This window comes from Vigna unguiculata, chromosome 6 (assembly GCF_037176805.1).
Source record: "Vigna unguiculata cultivar grain cowpea cultivar isolate G323 ecotype 2 chromosome 6, ASM3717680v1, whole genome shotgun sequence".
NCBI lineage: Eukaryota > Viridiplantae > Streptophyta > Magnoliopsida > Fabales > Fabaceae > Vigna > Vigna unguiculata.
Window position 1 is genome coordinate 19,724,779 of NC_140797.1, and position 24,837 is coordinate 19,749,615.

At 29.1% G+C, this 24,837-nt stretch overlaps 1 pseudogene; it reads right to left on the reverse strand.

Annotated features, from left to right (window-relative positions):
• Positions 1–439: 439 nt before the first annotated feature.
• On the reverse strand, positions 440–24,810 carry LOC146885636 (uncharacterized; annotated as a pseudogene).
• Between the last annotated feature and the right edge of the window lie 27 nt (positions 24,811–24,837).

Sequence of the window (24,837 nt, forward strand, 5' to 3'; positions counted from 1 at the left end):
TGATCCCTATTACAGCAAACACTGCTCACTCCTTCCATCACAAGTACTTGCCATAACCTAACCGAAGACCAAGCCGACAATTGGACAACCCCTTACATCCAATACCTCAAAACTGGTAACCCTCCACCTAACGCCGATAGAGTTTGGATAACTAAAGCCGCTAGGTATACGATGATAGACGATGACCTTTACAAACGCGGATACGGCCAATCACTTCTCAAATGCGTCACGGCAGAACATGCTCAGTACATAATTAAAGAATTACATGAGGGCATATGCGACTACCATTCAAGCGCACACCATGACTACCCGAATCCTTCTCGCTGGTTACTTCTGGCTAACCATGGAGGCCAACTGCCAAGACTTCGTTAGGAAATGCATACCGTGCCAAAGGCATGGCAACCTCATTCACTAGAAACAAGAACATCTTCATTCTATACTATCCCCGTGGCCCTTCGCAAAGTGGGGAATGGACATCCTCGGCCCCTTCTCCACCGGCAAAGGCCAAGTAAAATTTCTGATAGTAGCCGTCGACTACTTCACCAAGTGGGTAGAAGCCAAACCGCTTGCCACCATTACAGCCCAACAAGTACAACAATTCGTTTGGAAGGATATCATATGCTGATATGGCGTCCCACATACCATCATCACCGACAATGGCCGGCAGTTTATAGATAAAGAACTCGTTAAGTTCTACACTGATCTGGGCATCAAACACGTAACCAGCTCTGTTGAACACCCACAGACCAACGGACAGGCCGAGGTGGCAAACAAGGTTATACTATTGGAGCTACACAAGCGGTTAAACAACGCCAAAGGCCAATGGCCAGAAGAACTAGTAGAAGTTTTGTGGGCCTACAGGTGTACCCCTCAATCAAAGAGCCGCCAGGAAATATAACGCCAACCTATGCCCAAAATCGTTCACAAAAGGAGACTTAGTTTGGAGAATGACTAGCAGTGCAAGAAAGAAGAATGCCAAGTTTTCCGCAAATTGGGACGGCCCATACCGAATACGTGAAGACACTAGGGGAGGAGCATATCGACTAGAGTAGTTGTTTGGTGAAGAAATACGCAATACATGGAATGTATCCCATCTAAAGTTTTACTTTAGTTAAGGACATGTTTTGTACCAAACACTTCTAACCCTAGGTGTACTCTTTTTCCTCATCTAGTCTTTTTTCCCTAAGGAGGGTTTTGGTCGGGGAGGTTTTAACGAGGCACCCCAGATTTCATGAATAAACAAAGGGTTCCCAACTTCACGACTATTCTTCACTTCACTTCTCGCATTCATTTAAGTTCCCACCCTTACCACAAGTAAGCGGTCGGGGTCGAACACCCTTAATTTTATGTTAATTCGTTTAAGTTCACCACCATTACCATAAGTAGGCAGCCTGGGTCGAATGCCCTTAACTTGATGTTAATTCGTTTAAGTTCCCCACCCTTACCACAAGTAGGCGGCCTGGGTCGAACACCCTTAACTTGATGTTAATTCGTTTAAGTTCCCCACCTTTACCACAAGTAAGCCGCCTGGGTCGAACACCCTTAATTTTATGTTAATTCGTTTAAATTCCCCAGCCTTACCACAAGTAGGCGGGCTTGGTCGAACACCCTTAACTTGATGTTAATTCGTTTAAGTTCCCCACCCTTACCATAAGTAGGCGGCCTAGGTCGAGCACCCGTAACTTGATGATAATTTGTTTAAGTTCCCCACCCTTACCACAAGTAAGCGGCCTGGGTCGAACACCCTTAATTTTATGTTAATTCATTTAAGTTCCCCACCCTTACACAAGTAAGCGGCCTGGGTCGAACACCCTTAATTTTATGTTAATTCGTTTAAGTTCCCTACCCTTACCACAAGTAAGCGGCCTAGGTTGAACACCCTTAACTTGATGTTAATTCGTTTAAAGTTCCTTACCCTTACCACAAGTAGGCGGCCTGGGTCGAACACCCTTAACTTGATGTTAATTCGTTTAAGCTCCCCACCCTTACCACAAGTAAGCGGCCTGGGTCGAACACCCTTAATTTTATGTTAATTCGTTTAAGTTCCTCACCCTTACCACAAGTAGGTGGCCTGGGTTGAACACCCTTAACTTGATGTTAATTTGTTTCCCACACTTACCACAAGTAAATGGTCGGGGTTGAATACCCTCAATAAAAAATCGAATTTGCAAAACATCACATACATCAAAACACCCACTCACAATTATAAATACCACTAACGCACCACTATCACATAAGTTATCGGCATCAAATAAACAACATAGCATACACCAAGCATTAATCATATTAAAAGCAAAGTAAAATAATGTACGGATTATTACAAACGTAGAACTCGTGACCAGTTTCAAATCATAAACAATAAAAGTCCTACGCCGCCTTGTTATCATCACCCTCCACAGCAGCTTTTGCATCCTTCTCCTCCCCCGCTGCTTCCTTCTCTACCTCCTCCTCGGGACTTCTCTTAGCCTCATTAACAAGCTGGCCATCCACCACATCCTTGTTAACATCAAATCTAGTATCAGCTACATCAATATCATGATAAAAAAAGGTCGTCTGCCTCAATCCTTTCTGGAACCCATTGATGTGCTCTTGGATAATACAACCTTTCAAGTCATCAAGCTCCACTTCTACGCCTTCATATTTTTCCTTCAGTTCATCATAATCCGCATCCAGTAAATTTTGTTGAAGTTTGTGAGTGATTTGATAATGTCATAGATTAAAAATTATATTTAAATCAAGAAAAAATAAGATTACCAAATTGTCCTTTATTTTAAATATGATTAAAAATTATCATTATATAAGTTTGATTTGTTGTAGAAAAAATATTAATATGTATAATTGAAATTTCATTAAAAAAATATTTATAAAATAATGCAATAAAAAATTTTGTAATTACTAATTACTTTTTAAACCTTATTTTATTACAATTGTAAACTTTTCGTTATTAATTATTTTTTTTAAAATAATTGAAAAAGGCATATTTTTACATCATTTTCATAATTAAGCTGAAAAATAAATTGCGGACATAATAGTAATCTTTATATCACCCTCAAATCATTGCATAACAAAGATGATTGAAAAATAGAGGAATTCTCATCTTCCTTCCCCTCTTTCTCCGTCAAGGTTGATTGGAAGGAGGGGGAGATGATCAATTCAAGTGGATTAGAGTGTGAAGTTTGTGTTACTCACTTTCAATAGATTAATGGTGAAATAGGGTGGTTTTAGAGTAAAGTTTGTTAAAGTTTGTGAGTGATTTGATGGTGTGATAGATTAAAAATTATATTTAAATCGAGGAAAAAGAAGATTACCCAAATTTGCTTTATTTTAAAAATTATTTAAAATTATCATTTTATAAGTGTGATTTGTGGTAGAAAAAATATTAATATGTATAAATGAAAATAAAATAGTTTATTAAAATAATATTTATAAAATAATGTAATAAAAAAATTTATAATTAATAATTACTTTTTAAACCTTATTTTATAACAATTTTAAATTTTTTGTTATTAATTATTTTTGTAAAAATAATTTCAAAAGCCATATTTTTACATCATTTTCATAATTAAGCTGAGAAATAAATTGCGGACATAATTGTAATCTTTAAATCACCCTCAAACCATTACATAACAGTTATGGTTGAAAAATAGAGGAATTTCTATCTTCCTTCACCTCTCTCCGTCAAGGTTGATTGGAGGGAGAGGGAGATGATGAATTCGAGTGGATTAGAGTGTGAAGCTTATCTTGTTCACTTTAAGGGGATTAAAGGTGAAAGTGAGAGGATTTAGTTGAAGTTTGTGAATGATTTGATGGATGTGATAGATTAAAAATTATAATTAAATAAAGAAAAAACAAGATTACCAAATTTTCCTTTATTTTAAATATGATTAAAAATTATCATTATATAAGTTTGATTTGTTGTAGAAAAAATATAAATATGTGTAAATGAAAATAACATATTTCATTAAAAAATATTTATAAAATAATGTAATAAAAAAATTTATAATTACTAATTACTTTTTAAACCTTATTTTATTACAATTTTAAAATTTTCGTTATTAATTATTTTTTTTTAAATAATTTCAAAAGGCATAATTTTACATCATTTTCATAATTTAGCTGAAAAAAAAAATTGCGGACATAATAGAAATCTTTATATCACCCTCAAATCATTGCATAACAAAGATGATTGAAAAATAGAGGAATTCTCATCTTCCTTCCCCTCTCTCTCCGTCAAGGTTGATTGGAAGGAGGGGGAGATGATCTATACAAGGAAAAGTCAATTCATACAACTTATACTCCAAGGAACCTAACTCAAAAAGTCACTACTGAACTTCTAAGCCCAAGATCAACTCCTGTCCAAGGGAGGGGTGTCTTCATCTGGATTCAGTTTTGCTCAGACCAACCTTAGGTGATCATTGCAAAGGACAACACACAAGGAAAACAACATAAACAAGAAGCGTAAGCTAATTGAATTCAGAGAAATCATACAGTCCACATCATACATATCATTCATAAAACATAACTCAATTATATATAATTTTAGACTCGATACCCGGATTGTGTAAGCGACATTGGAGCTCTTGGTGGCTTACACCTGTGAAGGTTTCTAAACTCTACAGAGTTTGGGCACAAGGGGTTATCACCCAACCACTCCCAAGGTAAGTCCCCTTCGCGTCTAAGATTTGATCAAGTTCAAAGACTAGGACCTCCTGCTACTCCTCATGACATAATCCATTCGGCTCTATCTGAGCGTGAATGATTATTGGAGTTTCAAGATACCAACCAATATGGATTCCTCACATCCTTACACACACTAACATACTCATCTGAATTTCCCTTGAAATTCCATTCAACCACAGCCCCTCTTAATTCATGTTCATCAAATTTCACCACACAAAATATTAACATAACATTTCAAGCATATAAGAGACTAATGGTGCAAAGTTTCATTTAGACATATAACTTCATTCTTTACAATAGAACAACAAACCTCCCACTTTAGTGATTCTCGCTCAAGCTAGACAATCTAGCCCAGGCGAGAGGCCATCTTGCTTAGGCGAGTCAGTCTCGCTTGAGCAAGGCTCTAACAGTGGCAAAAATAAAAACCTAGGCGAACTCTCGCTCAGGCTAAGCTGGTTTGCTTAGACGAGAGTGTCTCTTGCTCAAGCGACCTCAGCTCGCCTAGGCGAGGCTTCGCGTAGGAACATGGGTGGGTTTTCTAGTATTTTTGCTCAGGCGAGGGTCACTTGCCTAGGCGAAAATACCAAATTACGAACCTGTTCCCACAAGCAGGAGCCCAGATTCTTCATACACAAATTAACACTCACCAATTCATGCAATTCAAACATCATTTCAACACCTAGGGAGCTGAAATACAAGTTCACAAGGTGAGAATATAATCCTAGTTCGACTTAGCATGGATAGAGTTCCAGAATTCAAAATTGAAGGGAATTGGGGAAACTGGAGTTAACTTACATGGATCAAGGAGGAGATTCAATTATGGGAGAAGTTTCTGCCTTGTTTCAGGTTTGTTTACTGCTGCAGAATTGGAGAATGGATTAATTTACTTGTTTAGAGAGAGGACAAAGAAAACAGAAATGGAAAAGAGTGGAGTGGAATGAGTTGGTCTGTGAGAGTGGCAGCAGAAGTATAGAGAGAGTGAAAGGGAAAGAAGAAAAAGAAAAGGGAAGAGCGAAAGTGGGGTCTCACATGATAGATTAAAAATTATATTTAATCAAGGAAAAACAAGATTACCAAATTGTGCTTTAATTTAAAAATGATTAAAAATTATCATTCTATAAGTTTGATTTGTGGTAGAAAAAATATTAATATGTATAAATGTAAATAAAATATTTTAATAAAAAAATATTTATAAAATAATGTAATAAAAATTTTATAATTAATAATAACTTTTTAAACCTTATTTTAGAACAATTTTTAAACTTTCGTTATTAATTATTTTTGTAAAAATAATTTCAAAAGCAATATTTTCACATCATTTTCATAATTAAGCTAAAAAATAAATTGCGAACATAATTGTAATCTAGATATCACCCTCAAACCATTGCATAACAGAAATAATTGAAAAATAGAGAAATATCCATCTTCCTTCCCCTTTCTCTCCGCCAAAATTGATTGGAGGGAGAGGGACATGATGAATTAAAGTGGATTAGAGTGTCAAGTTTGTGTTGTTCACTTTAAGTGGATTAAAGGTGAAAGTGGATGGATTTAGAGTAAAGTTTGTTAAAGTTTGTGAGTAATTTGATGGATGTGATAGTTTAAACATTATATTTAAATCAAGGAAAAACAAAATTACCAAATTGTACTTTATTTTAAAAATGATTAAAAATTATCATTCTATAAGTTTGATTTGTGTAGAAAAAATATTAATCTATATAAATGAAAATAAAATATTTTATTAAAAAAATATTTATAAAATAATGTTATAAAACATTTATAATTAATAATTACTTTTTAAACCTTATTTTAGAACAATTTTCATATTTTCTTTATTAATTATTTTTGTAAAAATGTTTTCAAAAGCCATATTTTTACATCATTTTCATAATTAAGCTGAAAAATAAATTGCGGACATAATTGTAATCTGGATATCACCCTCAAACAATTGCATAACAAAGATGATTCAAAAATAGAGGAATTTTCATCTTCCTTCCCCTATGTCTTCGTCAAGGTTTCTTGAAGGAAGAGGTAGATGATGAATTCAAGTGGATTAGAGTGTGAAGTTTGTGTTGTTCACTTTAAGTGGATTAAAGGTGATAGTGAGTGGATTTAGAGTAAAGTTTGTTGAAGTTTGTGAGTCTTTTGATGGATGTGATAGATTACAAATTATATTTCAATCATAAAAAACAAGATTACCAAATTGTACTTTATTTTAAAAGTAATTAAAACTTATCATTATATATGTTTGATTTATCGTAGAAAAAATATGAAAATGTATAAATGAACGTAACATATTTTAATAAAAAAATATTTAAAAGATAATATAATAAAAAAATTTCTAATTAAAAATTACTTTTTAAACCTTATTTTATAACAATTTTCAAATTTTGTTATTAATTATTTTTGTAAAAATAATTTAAAAAGTCTTTTTTTTATATCATTTTCATAATTAAGCTGAAAAATAAATTGCAGACATAATTGTAATCTTGATATCACCCTCAAACCATTGCATAACAGAGATAATTGAAAAATAGAGAAATTTCCGTCTTCCTTCCCCTCTCTCTCCGCCAAGATTGATTGGAGGGAGAGGGACATGATGAATTCAGGTGGATTAGAGTGTTAAGTTTGTGTTGTTCACTTTAAGTGGATTAAAGGTGAAAGTGGGTGGATTTAGAGTAATGTTTGTTAAAGTTTCTTAGTAATTTGATGGATGTGATAGATTAAACATTATATTTAAATCAAGGAAAAACAAGAATACCAAATTGTACTTTATTTTAAAAATAATTAAAAATTATGATTGTATAAATTTGATTTGTGTAGAAAAAAATATTAATTTGTATAAATGAAAATAAAATATTTATAAAATAATGTAATAAAAGATTTTATAATTAATAATTACTTTTTAAACCTTATTTTAGAATAATTTTCAAATTTTCGTTATTAATTATTTTTGTAAAACTGATTTCAAAAGCCATATTTTTACATCATTTTCATAATTAAGCTGAGAAATAAATTGCAAACATAATTGTAATCTTGATATAGGTTTGTCTCAGGGATATAGGTTTGTTGTATGAAGTAGATCGATGAGCGAGGAAAGTTAAGCTTTGGGTTAGTAGACTGGATAAAAAGGTTAAAATTTAGCATCAATGTTTAGACTAAGGAAGCTTCAAGGGCAGGCTCACGAGATCAAATATCACAAGTTTTCCAAAAGGAGTTGAGTTCAGAGGTTAGAAATATTGAAGATATCAGTGTATGCCAGCGCGACAATGTTTGGGGAAAATCAACTTGGTTCTACATCTCGACAATTTTGAGGTTCAGAGTTATCCAGATACATGCAATGTTAGGAAAAGTGTCATTAGATATAGTCATAAGACCATATCTAGTGCTTTATTGGATTGGTGGAAGAGAAACAGTTAGTAGATCCTAGGTTACAGAAAATAATGAGATTGTTTGGCATCGAGCAAGCTAAGAAAGATAAAGATCGTGAAGTGTAAAAAGACGACAAATCCCTAGTGGGAGGTTAAGACATATCAGAGTTTGCGGATCAGTTAGGTAAGATGATGTTTCCTAAGTAGAAAGAGAAATAATATGCGGATGAGAATGAAGTGGCATAAAGGTTTCATATTAGGTTCAATAATTAGAAGGAGATGCTTGGATCTTTTCAGTAGACAGCAGGATGTTTCAAGGAAAAGTAATTCATGAGCATAAGCATTTACTTTGGGCTGAGGTAGAGAAATTCAAGTGTGGGAAGAAGAAGTGAAACGTTAAGTTCGATCTTGTAGCAACGATCGTGTGGATTTAAAGTACAGTTTGTTAAAGTTTGTAAGTGATTTGATTGACGTGATAAATTAAAAATTATATTTAAATCAAGAAAAAACAAGATTACCAAATTGTCCTTTATTTTAAAAATGATTAAAAATTTTCATTGTATAAGTTTCATTTGTTGTAGAAAAAAATATTAATATGTATGAATGAGAATAAAATATTTTATTAAAAACATATTTATAAAATAATGTAATAAAAAGTTTTATAATTAATAATTACTTTTTAAACCTTATTTTAGAACAATTTTCAAATTTTCGTAATTAATTATTTTTGTAAAAATAATTTGAAAAGTCATATTTTTACATCATTTTCATAATTAAGTTGAAAAATAAATTGCAAACATAATTGTAGTCTTGATATCACCTTCAAAACAAGACATAACAGAGATGATTTAAAAATAGAAGAATTTCCCTCTTCCTTCTCTTCTCTCTCCTTCAAGGTTGATTGGATGGAGAGGGAGAGGATGACATCAAGTGGATTACAGTGTGAAGTTTGTGTTGTTCACTTTAAGTGGATTAAAGGTGAAAGTGTGTGGATTAAGAGTAAAGTTTGTTAAAGTTTGTGAGTGTTTTGATGGATGTGATAGATTAAAAATTATATTTAAATGAAAGAAAAAGAAGATTACCACATTGTACTTTATTTTAAAAATAATTAATAAGTTTGATTTATCGTAGGAAAAATATGAAAATGTATAAATAAAAGTAACATATTTTGATAACAATATATTTAAAAGGTAATGTAATAAAAAATTTGTAATTAAAAATTACTTTTTAAACCTTATTTTACATCAATTTTCAAATTTTCTTTATTTTTATATCGTTTTCATAATTATGCTAAAAATTAAATTGCAGACATAATTGTAATCTTGATATCACCCTCAAACAGTAGCAGATCTTGGCCAAAATTTCTGGGCAGCCAAAGTAATATGCTCAATTTATATATTTAATATTTTTGTCACTAATTCAGTAGAAATTAATACATAATTTAATATAGCTATCATTATAACTGAAAATACATATATCCAAATAATATTGTCATTCATTTTTTTCATATTCTTGAACTTATCAAATAATTGAATCATAACTACATTTTTAGCTTTTTTTTATTCAATGTAAATAACCATATTATGTGCAAAATATTCATTTTGCATTTTACTAATATGCACATATCAATTCAAAAGTCATCACAAGCTTTCATTTGATCATTGTTATGTTTATGCGATGAACAACCTTATTGTCTTGTTCTCATCTTCACTTCTTTTTTATCAATTTTAAAAAATAAATTTATTCTTTTATTTGTGTTTTATTAATATACCTATTTATAAAACAAGTTTAAGACTAAAAAATAATTTATTATAATCTAATAAAAAATTGAGAGACATAAATTATTAAAAAAAATTATGATAATCAAATTACAATTAAAACCCTCTATAAAAAATCACATAATACATTATTTGCTCTTTTATATTCAAAAATAAATATACAAAAGGATAATAAGATAAAAAAACAGGGCTAAATATTAAACAAGTATTGCACTAAATGATTTTTTTTCCTTTAAGAATAAGAGAAGATATGAAAAAGATGAGGACAAAATAATGAGTTTATGATTAACCCTTTTTTTTCTCAGTAACAAAAGTAATCAGATAAGAGTAAGAGATAAGTACAACACGTGAAAAAACAAAAAAAACAATGTAAAGAAAAATAAAAATTATCTTAACAATTTTTTTCTTCATTATATTTAATTTTATATTGCACTATTTATTAATATTAAATATTATACTTTATAAAACAAATAAAAAAATATCTAATTTGATTTTTATTAATTTTTAGTAGATTACTATCTAATTTAATATGATACACATAATTTAAACATAATTTACAAAACTTAAAAATATATATAATTTAAAAAAATTTAAATACATAAAACATAAAAAAAAAAAGTTAAAAAAGTTGGGGGGTAGTGGCTCCCGCCCGCTCCTTCGTGGCTCCACCACTGCCCTCAAACCATTGCATAACAGACATGATTGAAAAATAGAGGAATTTCCCTCTTCCTTCCCTTCTCTCTCCCTCATCGTTCATTGAAGGGAGAGGGATAGGATGGATTCAAGTGGATTAGAATGTAAACTTGTCTTGTTCACTTTAAGGGGATTAAAGGTTAAAGTGAGTGGATTTATAGTAAAGTTTGTTGAGGTTTGTAAATGATTCGATGAATGTGATAGATTAAAAATTATCTTTAAATCATAAAAAAACAAGATTACCAAATTGTACTTTATTTTAAAAGTAATTAGAAATTATCATTATATAACTTTGATTTATAGTAGAAAAAATATGAAAATGTATAAATGAAAGTAACATATTTTAATAAAAAAATATTTAAATGATAATGTATTAAAAAAATTTATAATTAAAAATTACTTTTTAAACCTTACTTTATCACAATTTTATAAATTTCGTTCTTAATAATTTTTGTAAAAATCATTTGAAAAGTCATATATTTACATCATTTTCACAATTAAGTTGAAAAATAAATTGCGGACATAATTGTAATCTTGATATCACCCTCAAACCAAGATATAACATAGATGATTTAAAAATAGAAGAATTTCCCTCTTCCTTCTCCTCTCTCTCCTTCAAGGTGGATTGGATGGAGAGGGAGAGGATGACATCAAGTGGATTACAGTGTGAAGTTTTTGTTTAAAGGTGAAAGTGGGTGGCTTAAGAGTAAAGTTTGTGAGTGATTTGATGGATGTGATAAATTAAAAATTATATTTAAAATGTATTTAAAAGGTAATGTAATAAAAAATTTATACTTTAAAATTACTTTTTAAACCTTATTTTATAACAATTTTTAAATTTTCGTTATTTTTACATCGTTTTCATAATTATGCTAAAAATTAAATTGCGGACATAATTGTAATCTTGATATCACCCTCAAACCATTGCATAACAGACATATGATTGAAAAATAGAGGAATTTCCCTCTTCCTTCCCTTCTCTCTCCCTCATTGTTGATTGAAGGAAGAGGGATATGATGGATTCAAGTGGATTAGAGTGTAAGCATGTCTTGTTCACTTTAAGGGGATTAAAGGTGAAAGTGAGTGGATTTATAGTAAAGTTTGTTGAAGTTTGTGAGTGATTCGATGAATGTGATAGATTAAAAATTATATTTAAAAGGTATTTAAAAGGTAGTGTAATAAAAAATTTATAGTTAAAAATTACTTTTTAAACCTTATTTTATAACAATTTTTAAATTTTCGTTATTTTTACATCGTTTTCATAATTATGCTAAAAAATAATTTGCGGATATAATTGTAATCTTGATATCACCCTCAAACCATTGCATAACAGACATGATTGAAAAATAGAGGAATTTCCCTCTTCCTTCCTTTCTCTCTCCCTCATCGTTGATTGAAGGGAGAGGGATATGATGGATTCAAATGGATTAGAGTGTAAGCTTGTCTTGTTCACTTTAAGGGGATTAAAGGCTAAAGTGGGTGGATTTAGAGTAAAGTTTTGTAAAGTTTGTGAGTGATTTGATGGATGTGATAGATTATAAATTATATTTAAGTCATAAAAAAACAAGATTACCAAATTGTACTTTATTTTAAAAGTAATTAAAAATTATCATTATATCAGTTTAATTGATCGTAGAAAAAATATGAAAATGTATAAATGAAAGTACATATTTTAATAAAAAAATATTTAAAAGATAATGTAATAAAAAAAATTCTAATTAAAAATTACTTTTTAAACCTTATTTTATTACAATTTTCAAAATTTGGTTATTAATTATTTTTGTAAAAATAATTTGAAAAGTCATATTTTTACATCATTTTCATAATTAAGTTGAAAAATAAATTGTGGACATAATTGTAATCCTTATCTTATCCTCAAACCAAGACATAACAGAGATGATTTAAAAATAGAAGAATTTCACTCTTCCTTCCACTCTCTCTACCTCAAGGTTGATTGGATGGAGAGGGACAGGATAACAGCAAATAGATTACAGTGTGAAGTTTGTGTTGTTCACTTTAAGTGTATTAAAGTTGAAAGTGGGTGGATTAATAGTAAAGTTTGTTAAAGTTTGTGAGTGATTTGATGGATGTGATAGATTAAAAATTATATTTAAATCATAAAAAACAAGAATACTAAATTGTACTTTATTTTGAAAATAATTAAAAAATATTATTATATAAGTTTGATTTATCGTAGAAAAAAATATGAAAATATATAAATGAAAGTAACATATTTTAATAAAAAAATATTTAAAGGATATTGTAATAAAAAAATTTATAATTAAAAATTACTTTTTAAACCTTATTTTATCACAATTTTCAAATTTTGGTTATTAATTATTTTTGTTAAAATAATTTAAAAAGTCATATTTTTATATCATTTTCATAATTAAGCTGAAAAATAAATTGCGGACATAATTGTAATCTTGATATCAACCTCAAACCAAGACATAACAAAGATGATTTAAAAATACATGAATATCCCTCTTCCTTCCCCCCTCTCCCTCAAGGTTGATTGAATGGACAAGGAGAGGGTGACATCAAGTGGATTATAGTGTGAAGTTTGTGTTGTTCAATTTAAGTCGATTAAACATGAAAGTGAGTGGATTTAGAGTAAAGTTTGTTGAAGTTTGTGAGTCATTTGATGAATGTGATAGATTAAAAATTATATTTAAATCATAAAAAAACAAGATTACCAAATTGTACTTTATTTTAAAAATAATTAAAAAATATTATTATATAAGTTTGATTTATCGTAGAAAAAATATGAAAATGTATAAATGAAAGTAACATATTTTAATAAAAATATATTTAAAAGCTAATGTAATAAAAAAATTTCTAATTAAAAATTACTTTTTAAACCTTATTTTATAACAATTTTCAAATTTTCGTTATTAATTATTTTTGTAAAAATAATTTAAAAAGTCATATTTTTATATCATTTTCTTAATTAAGCTGAAAAATAAATTGCAGACATAATTGTAATCTTGATATCAACCTCAAACCAAGACATAACATAGATGATTTAAAAATAGAAGAATATCTCTCTTCCTTCCCCTCTCTCCCTCAAGGTTGATTGAATGGACAAGGAGAGGATGACATCAAGTGGAATATAGTGTGAAGTTTGTGTTGTTCAATTTAAGTGGATTAAACGTGAAAGTGATTGGATTTAGAGTAAAGTTTGTTGAAGTTTGTGAGTCATTTGATGAATGTGATAGATTAAAAATTATATTTAAATCATAAAAAAACAAGATTACCAAATTTTACTTTATTTTAAAAATAATTAAAAATTATTATTATATAAGTTTGATTTATCGTAGAAAAAATATGAAACTGTATAAATGAAAGTAACATATTGTAATAAAAAAATATTTAAAAGATAATAATGTAATAAAAAAATTATCATTAAAATTTACTTTTTAAACCTTTTTTTATAACAATTTTCAAATTTTCGGTATTTTTACATCTTTTTCATAATTATGCTAAAAAATAAATTGTGGACATAATTGTAATCTTGATATCACTCTCAAACCATTGCATAACAGACATGATTGAAAAATAGAGGAATTTCCCACTTCGTTCCCCTCTTTCTCCCTCATCGTTGATTCGATGGAGAGAGATAGGATTAATTCAAGTGCATAGTGTGTAAAGCTTATCTTGTTTACTTTTTGGGGATTAACGGTGAAAGTAAGTGGATTTAGAGTAAAGTTTGTTGATGTTTTTGAGTGATTTGATGGATGTGATAGATTAAAAATTATATTGAAATCATAAAAAAACAAGATTACCAAATTGTAATTTATTTTAAAAATAATTAAAAATTATCATTATAAAAGTTTGATTTATCGTAGAAAAAATATGAAAATGTATAAATGAAAGTAACATATTTTAATACAAAAATAATTAAAAGATAATAGAATAAAAAACTTATAATTAAAAATTGCTTTCTAAACCTTATTTTATAACAATTTTCAAATTTTCGTTATTAATTATTTTTGTAAAAATAATTTGAAAAGTCATATTTTTACATCATTTTCATAAGTAAGCTAAAAAATAAATTGCTGACATAATTATAATCTTGATATCACCCTCAAACCAAGACATAATAGAGATGATTTAAAATTTGAAGAATTTCCCTCTTCCTTCCCCTCTCTCCCTCAAGGTTGATTGGATGGAGAGGGAGAGGATGGCATCAAGTGGATTACAATGTGAAGTTTGTGTTGTTCACTTTAAGTGGATTAAAGGTGAAAATGGGTGGATTAAGAGTAAAGTTTGTTAAAGTGTGTGACTGATTTAATGGATGTATTAGATTAAAATATATATTAAAATCATTAAAAAACAAGATTACCAAATTGTACTATATATTAAAAATAATTAAAATTTATCATTATATAAGTTTGATTTATGGTAGAAAAAATATGAAAATGTATAAATTAAAGTGACATATTATAATAAAACAATCTTTAAAAGATAATGTAACAAAAAAATTATAATTAAAAATTACTTTCTAAACTTTATTTTATAACAATTTAAAAATTTTTGTTATATTTACATCGTTTTCATAATTATGCTAAAAAATAAATTGCGAACATAATTGTAATGTTGATATCACCCTCGAACCATTGCATAACAGAAATGATTGAAAAATTGAGGAATTTCCCTCTTCCTTCCCCTCTCTCCCTCATGTTGATTGGAAGGGGAGGGATAAGACGAATTTAAGTGGATTAGAGTGTGAAGCTTGTCTTGTTCACTTTAAGGGGATTAAAGGTGAAAGTGAGTGAATTTAGAGTAAAGTTTGTTGAAGTTTGTGAGTGATATGATGGATGTGATAGATTAAAAATTATATTTAAATCATAAAAAAACAAGATTACCAAATTGTCCTTTATTTTAAAAATAATTAAAAATTATCATTATATAAGTTTAATTTATTGGAGAGAAAAATACTAATATGTGTAAATGAAAATAAAATATTTTATTACAAAAAGATTTATAAAATAATGTAATAAAAATGTTGAGAATTAATAATTACTTTTTAAACCTTATTTTAAATCAATTTTCAAATTTTCGTTAATAATTATTTTTGTAAAAATAATACGAAAAGTCATATATTTACATCATTTTCATAATTAAGTTGAAAAATAAATTGCGAACATCATTGTAATCTTAACGTCACCCTCAAACCAACACATAACAGAGATGATTTAAAAATAGAAGAATTTCCCTCTTCCTCCACCTCATCCCTCAAGGTTGATTGGAGGGAGAGGGAGATGATGAATTCAAGTGGATTAGAGTGTGAAATTTGTGTTGTTCGTGTATTAAAGGTGAAAGAGGGTGGATTTAGAAAAAGGTTTGTTAAAGTTTGTGAGTGATTTGATGGATGTGATATATTAAAAATGATAGTTAAATGAAGGAAAAACAAGATTACCAAATTGTCCTTTATTTTAAAAATGATTAAAAATTATCATTGTATAAGTTTTATTTGTTGTAGAAAAAATATGAAAATGTAAAAATGAAATTACAATATTTTAATAAAAAAATATTTAAAAGATAATGTAATAAAAAAATTTATAATTAAAAATTACTTTTTCAACCTTATTTTATAACAATTTTCAAATTATCATTATTTTTACATCATTTTTGTAATTAAGCTGAAAAATAATTTGCGGATATAATTGTCATCTTGATATCACCCTCAAACCAAGACATAACATAGATGATTTAAAAATAGAAAAATTTCCCTCTTCCTTACCCTTCTCTCTCCCTCAAGGTTGATCGGATAGAGAGGGAGAGGATGACAGCAAGTGGATTACAGTCTGAAGTTTGTGTTGTTCACTTTAAGTGGATTAAAGGTGAAAGTGGATGGATTAGGAGTAATGTTTGTTGAAGTTTGTGAGTGATTCGATTGATGTGATAGGTTAAAAATTATATTTAAATCAAAGAAAAACAAGATTACCCAATTGTACTTTATTTTAAAAAAACTTAAAATTATCATTATATAAGTTTGATTTATCGTAGAAAAAATATGAAAATGTATAAATGAAAGTAACATATATCAATAAAAAAATATTTAAAAGATAATGTAATAAAAAAATTTATAATTAAAAATTACTTTTTAAACCTTATTTTATAACAATTTTCAAATTTTCGTTATTAATTATTTTTGTAAAAATAATTTGAAAAGTCATATTTTTAAATCATTTTCATAATTAAGCTGAAAAATAAATTGCGGACATAATTGTAATCTTGATATGACCCTCAAACCTTGACAAGATACAAATGATTTAAAAATAGAAGAATTTCCCTCTTCCTTCCCCTCACTCCGTCAAGGTTGATTGGTGGGAGAGGGAGATGATGAATTCAAGTGGATTAGAGTGTGAAGTTTCTGTAATTCACTTTAAGTGGATGAAAGGTGAATGTGGGTTGATTTATAGTAAAATATGTTAATGTTTGTGAGTGATTTGATGGATGTGATAGATTAAAAATTATATTGAAATCAAAGAAAAACAAGATGACCAAATTGTACTTTATTTTAAAAATAATTAAAAATTATCATTATATAATTTTAATTTATCGTAGAAAAAATATGAAAATGTATAAATGAAAGTAACATATTTTAATAAAAAATATTTAAAAGATAATGTAAAAAAAAATTGATAACTAAAAATTAATTTTTAAACCTTATTTTATAACAATTTTCAAATTTTTGTTATTTTTACATTGTTTTCATAATTATGCAAAAAAATAAATTGCGGACATAGTTGTAATCTTGATATCACCCTCGAACCATTGCATAACAAACATGATTGAAAAATCAAGGAATTACCCTTTTCCTTCCCCTCTCTCCCTCATGTTGATTGAAGGGAGAGGGATAAGATGAATTTAAGTGGATTAGAGTGTGAAGCTTGTCTTGTTCACTTTAAGGGGATTAAAGGTGAAAGTTAGTGAATTTAGAGTGAAGTTTGTTGAAGTTTGTGAGTGATATGATGGATGTGATAAATTAAAAATTATATTTAAATCATAAAAAAACAAGATTGCCAAATTGTACTTTATTTTAAAAATAATTAAAAATTATCATTATATAAGTTTAATTTATTGTAGAAAAAAATACTAATATGTGTAAATGAAAATAAAATATTTTATTACAAAAAGATTTATAAAATAATGTAATAAAAATGTTGAGAATTAATAATTACTTTTTAAACCTTATTTTAAATCAATTTTCAAATTTTTGTTATTAATTATTTTGGTAAAAATAATATGAAAAGTCATATATTTACATCATTTTCATAATTAAGTTGAAAAATAAATTGCATACATCATTGTAATCTTAACGTCACCCTCAAACCAACACATAACAGATATGATTTAAAAATAGAAGAATTTCCCTCTTCCTCCCCCCTCTATCCCTCAAGGTTATTTGGAGGGAGAGGAAGATGATGAATTCAAGTGGATTAGAGTGTGAAATTTGTGTTGTTCGTGTATTAAAGGTGAAAGAGGGTGGATTTAGAAAAAAGTTTGTTAAAGTTTGTGAGTGATTTGATGGATGTGATAAATTAAAAATTATAGTTAAATGAAGGAAAAATAAGATTACCAAATTGTCCTTTATTTTAAAAATGATTAAAAATCATCCTTGTATAAGTTTGATTTGTTGTAGAAAAAATATGAAAATGTAAAAATGAAAGTAACATATTGTAATAAAAAAATATTTAAAAGATAATGTAATAAAAAATTTTATAATTAAAAATTACTTATTAAACCTTATTTAATAACAATTTTCAAATTATCGTTATTTTTAAATCATTTTCGTAATTAAGCTGAAAAATAATTTGCGGACATAATTGTCATCTTGATATCACCTTCAAACCAAGACATAACATAAATGATTTAAAAATAGAAAAATTTCTCTCTTCCTTACCCCTCTCTCTCCCTCAAGGTTAATTGGAGAGAGAGGGAGAGGATGACATCAAGTGGATTATAGTGTGAAGTTTGTGTTGTTCACTTTAAGTGGATAAAGGTGAAAGTGGATGGATTTAGAATAAGTTTGTTAAAGCCTATGATTGATTTGATGGATGTGATTGATGAAAAATTATATTTAAATGAAGGAAAAACAAGATTACCATATTGTCCTTTATTTGAAAAATAATTATACATTAACATTATATAAGTTTCATTTGTCGTAGAAAAAAAGATGCAAATGTATAAACGAAAATAACATATTTTAATAAAAAATATTTTATAAAATAATGTAATAAAAAAATTTATAATTAATAATTACTTTCTAAACATTTTTTTTATAACAATTTTCAAATTTTCGTTATTAATTAGTTTTGTAAAAATAATTTTAAAAGTCATATTTTTACATCATTTTCATAATTAAGCTGAAAAATAAATTGCGGACATAATTGTAATCTTGATATGACCCTCAAACCATGACATGACAATGATGATTTAAAAATAGAGGAATCTCCATCTTTCTTCCCCTCTCTCTCAATGAAGGTTGATTGGAGGGAGAGGGGGATGATGAATTGAGATGGATCAGAGTGTGAAGTTTGTGATGTTCACTTTAAGTGGATTCAAGGTGTAAGAGGGTGGATTTAAAGTACACTTTGTTAAAGTTTGTGAGTGATTTAATGGATGTGATAGATTAAAAATTATATTTAAATAAAGGAAAAACAACATTACTAAATTGTCCTTTATTTTAAAAATGATTAAAAATTATCATTGTATAAGTTCGATTTGTCATAGAAACAAATATTAATATGTATAAGTAAAAATAAAATATTTTATTAAAAAATATTTATAAAACATTGTAATAAAAAGTATTATAATTAATAATTACCTTTCAAACCTTATTTTAGAAAGATTTTCAAATTTTCGTTATTAATTATTTTTGTAAAAATAATTTAAAAAGTCATATTTTTACATCATTTTCATAATTAAGCTGAAAAATATATCGCGGACGTAATTGTAATCTTGATATCACCCTCAAACCAAGACAAAACAGAGATGATATAAAAATAGAAGAATTTCCGTCTTTCTTCCCCTTTAAAGTGTTGTTCACTTTAAATGGATTAAAGGTGTAAGATGGTGGATTTAGAGTAAAGTTTGTTAAAGTTTGTGAGTGATTTGATGGATGTGATAAATTAAAAATTATATTTAAATGAAGGAAAAATAAGATTAGCAAATTGTCCTTTATTTTAAAAATGATTAAAAATTATCATTGTCTAAGTTTGATTTGTTGTAGAAAAAAAATATTAATATGTATGAATGAAAATAAAATATTTTATTAAAAAAGTATTTATAAAATAATGTAATAAAAAATTTATAATTAATAATTACTTTTTAAACCTTATTTTAGAACAATTTTCAAATTTTTGTTATTAATTATTTTTGTAAAAAGAATTTGAAAAGTCATATTTTTACTTCATTTTCCACTACAAGAAAAAATATTTTTAACGGAGGTTTATTTTTACATTACCCAGGGTTAAAACCTCTACTAAGTTCTTTACCCGGGGTTTCAATTTCTCCCGCTAAACCATCCCTAGAGAATGTTTTAGCCAGGGTTTTTACGAACCCCAGGAAGCACCAATCAATAACTGAGGTTTTATATCCTCTTGTATTTAACATAGGTGTTAAAACCTCAGTTAAGTTTTGTGGGTTTAAAACCCACGATTAATTACCATGATTTTTGAAACCTCCGTAAACAATCATGGATTTTGAAACCTCCATAAAATACTATGGGTTTTAGAACCTCCAAAAAATAACATAGGTTTCAGAACCCCCATAGAATACCACAGGTTTTAAAACGCCCTAAAATACCCTGGACTTCAAAACTTCCGTAAAATATTATAGGTTTCAAAACCACCGTAAAGTACCATAGATTTTTAAATTATTATTATATTTTTTTACTCATTTATCATTTATGTATTGATGAAGGATTATCTTGTTCCTTTTTAAGATGATTGAATATGGTGTGAGTTGATTAAGAAAGCTAAGTGAAATCCCCACTGGACATTAAGATAGCAAGCTATCTAGATGTGAAAGTTCCTTTCACAAAGCTCAAGAGAAGAAGATGATGGATTGATTCAAAATAAAAAGGAAATGGAAAACACATAAACCATAGAAAACCAAGAACAATTAAAGGAAGAAGAAAACATAAAATGGAAAGGAAAGAAATGTTAAAAATGTGAGAAGCACGCCACTACAAGGCTAGGCTAGAAGCCATGGCAACTTTGAAGATGAGTGGATGTGTGCCGCCACTTGCTATGCAAGATAAGGCTTAAAGTATTCACTCCCTAGGGAGGAAACTCTCACAAATGGTTGAGACACAAGAGTGTTTTTACTTCAAAATTTTCAACCCTTTTACATGTCTAGGAGCACCCCTTATATAGAAGAGTTTAGGGGCCTCTAAGCAAATAAAAGATACCTAAGGATGTCTCTACAAAAACCTAACCCTAGCTTCTAGAAACTAGGTCAAATAAGGTATCAAAAATGAGAGACAAAAGACCTAACTATGGTGTGTGCAAGACTAATTTCGTTCTAGCACAAAAAGAGACAAAGAATGTGTCTCATATGTCTCCAAAAAGTGGCCAAAGTGTGCTAAAAACAAAGGAGACCAAAGGTACATAGGTACACTTGCTTCATGCCTTTTACTTTATGCTTTATGCCTTTGCTTTACTCTCTCCTCCACATCATTTATGCTCCCCAATCACCATGCGCCACCTAGCATTGCTTTCTTACTTCTAATTAACTTACAAAGCAAATAAACATAGATTAGCATGTTGGCTTAAGTCAAGTCAACTATAGTCAACAAGTCAAACCTAGTCAAAGGTCAACAAGTCAACTAAAGTTGATTCAACTAAGTGAACTTCCTTTCTAAACATGCTTAGTCTTCTTAAGCATGTGCCTCCATCCTTGGTGGGGGTCAATCCTTCATCATGTATTCATATATATTTTTTCAATCACAATTATTTACATTTATTCTATTTTTTTAATCTATATTTAATGAAATTATACATAAATTAATATAAACTCATCAAATTGACAAATTATTTATAGATGACTAAGTGTATATCAAAGTATAACAAATACATGAATTCAAATTCAAATTCAAGTACAATATTAGTCAGCAAAAACTATCATGAAGTACTGCAATGGTTCTCAAACCATAAAATGATTCAATTAACTTCCACATTATATTATATTCTTCAACTATCACATATGATTTTCCTTTTGTCCAGAACTTGTTGTATTAGTTGGCACACTTCCTTGATAAGAAACCTACAATAATTACAAATTTAAACTCTGAAAAATAAAAGAAGTTATGTAGTCTTAAACATTACCGGTGTAGGATTGAACATAGTCAACTCAGGAGGCAATTGACCTTGATAATTTTGAGAAAAGAAGTTCATGATTGCATCAAGTATTTTGTCACGTTCTTCATGTCGTTTATTTTGTTCATCCAATTGTGACTTTAATGCTGATGGCTTCTTCTTGTCTCCATTGAAGCTTGCATGAAGAATGGAGGCTCCATGGATGGTGTTGGATGCGGAAGCATGAAGGAAAAAAGCTTAAGGTGTTTAGTTTGGTGTGTAGGTGAAAGGATTCTTAAGAGAGGTGAGGCCAACTCCTAAGGAAGAAGACTAGAGTAAACTAGAGAAGAGTTTACTCTAAGGTGAGCTCAAAAGAGATTTGTGCACAAATTTGGGCAGCAATTCATTACTCAATTTCAAGCTGAAAAATACATCTTCTAAGCCTTCTATTTATAGGCTAAAATGAGACCAAGGAGTCTCCAAAAAGTGGAGGGAAAAAGGAGTCTAGAAAGTTGAATTTTGGAGCCAAAAAGGAGCATGTGGAAGGTGTGACTTGCCACCTAAGCAAGTCACACTTGTCTTCCCATAGGAAGCTAACTCTCATCCTTGGAGAGCAAGTTTGAGAAGCTTCCAGGCTTTTCTAGAGTAGACACACTACTCTTGGCCCATTTGGCCCATTTCCCCTTTTTGGTCCAAAATTACTTCTAAAGCCCAATTTCTTCTAAGGCCCAATACATGGCCCAAAGAAAACCCTATTCTACTGGGCCCAAAATACAAAGCCCAAAATAAAATCCTAATCTAGTATTTAAACAATGTTGGCCCAAAAGATAAAAGCTTGGGCCCTGTCAACAGTTGAGGACCACTCTTCTTGTCTGCATTTGGCCAAGGCTGGCGTTTGTCATCAAATGCAGTGACCTATATTAAAACAAAATCTATTATTAAAATCGTAAAAAACACATAAACATTATAAAACACTCAATCTATCAACAAAAAATATACTACATTTCTTACTCCTACTTATAGAAAACAACATGAAAATGAATGTTCAATAACTTGATTTTGCAATTCCGAATAAGAAGGACAAGATGAGGATGTACCAAAATGAAAATTCCTAGTATATCAAAACACACGAGAAGGGCAAGGTCCCAATCCCATTCCTCGGACACGACCACAATGTTCTTTACTTCCCAAAACATGAGCTAGTGAATCTTCAATTGATATATCTTGCGAAAGGGAAGATGTATTTGTCTCATATGCTTCAATTTTTTCCTACAAATAATACAAAATGTTATCAATGAAGGTAACATTCAATTTGATTCATTATTTTTCTTTAGAAAACTTATGCTTACTCCAATCTCTCTTGCTCCATCATTCACAAATTCCCCATTAGCATGTTTATGTGTTGCTATCTAAACTTCTCCCCTACTAACTTTGCGACCAAGCTCTTGCTCCTATAAAACTTAAGAAAATCATGAATCATATATGATATAACAAAAATGATTGAAGAATAAATTTACCATCTCATCCTTCTTCCGTGCAATGCTCTTCGATCCACCTGTGTGAGGAACTGTTTTCTTCTTTCTATTATCCTTATTTTTTTGGGCAATTTCCTAAGCATATATGTAGACACTTACTCAAAATAAGTAAAGTAACACTTAAAAGAATAGAAAAGATAGTTGTTATTACCTTTGTCCTTGAATTTAAACGGTAGTCAACAAAAGAAGCCCATTGGTCTCTATTCATTCCTTCTGGACACATTGTAATGATTTCATCTCTATTACGTGTTCCATCATCTCTTTGTTGCGATAGTTGTTGTCTATACTCACTCCATTTTATGTTAAGCGATTTCAAGATATATGTCACATGAGCATTAGATTGCACTAGAAACTTGGCCTTCAAAATTATTACACAACTAGTTTAACAACTATTGCAATATAACAAGAATAAAAACATATAAAAAAATTATAGGTCAATTACTTGAATGGTTTTCTTAAGTATATCTTCTTTGTAATCATTGGGAATCTTCCTCCAACTTTGATAGCTGATTGGAAAGGCATTAACATTTCTTACAACACGACCTAAAAACCTATTCAACAATGTTCCACTATCATCAATTGGTTGGTTGTCACTATTCCATTTCACAAGAATCATTTCACTAGGAGATAAAAACCAAACATCATTCAATGTTAATTGTTTTCTAACTTGTGTGCCTTCATCATCTATAAAAATACATGTGAAATATATTGTTAGTTTAAGACAAACATAAAACACAAATACTATATGGCTTGGACAATTACACATAAAAATCAATAAATTAACAATCTTACCAATGACATCAACAAGCCATGACCTTTTACGTGATACATGATTTGATTGATTACTTTGCATCTCAATATCCACATTTTCTTCCCCTTCACTATCAGAGTGTAACCTTGGTGTTGGTTTAGATGTAGAATCATGCACAAACTCATTTCTAGGTTGATTATTAAATTCAAATTCAAATTCATGTGCGGAATTGGTCTTGGTAGTGGAGAACAACCTATTCTTCAAACATTCTACAAATTAACTTAAGGCACTAAATAAATAGATAATACATGAAATTTAAAAGTACCAAAATGATATGCAAATGAGACATCTTACTAGATTTAGATGTTGAAAGCATTGAATTCATGTGAGGTGGGGGTGGAGGTTGCTCATTATTATTCTATATAGGATGGGAATTCATGTGACGTGCTGCATAATAATTAGATTAATACACGAAAAAAGTAAGATACTTTTTAACATGGAAATATAACCATCATACCAAATTGAGATGCAAATTGAGGTGTTATGTTGGACTGTGGCAGAAACGGAAGTTGAGGTGGATTACTAGGCCTTGGAGTATGAGTAGGTGAAACTTTTCAATTCTTACTATAGGTGAAACCCGTGGTGAAACTTAGTTAACTTACTTGGGCAAGATGGATGAGACGCAGGTGGGCACATTATAGATGATGGTTGGCCGCTTCTATT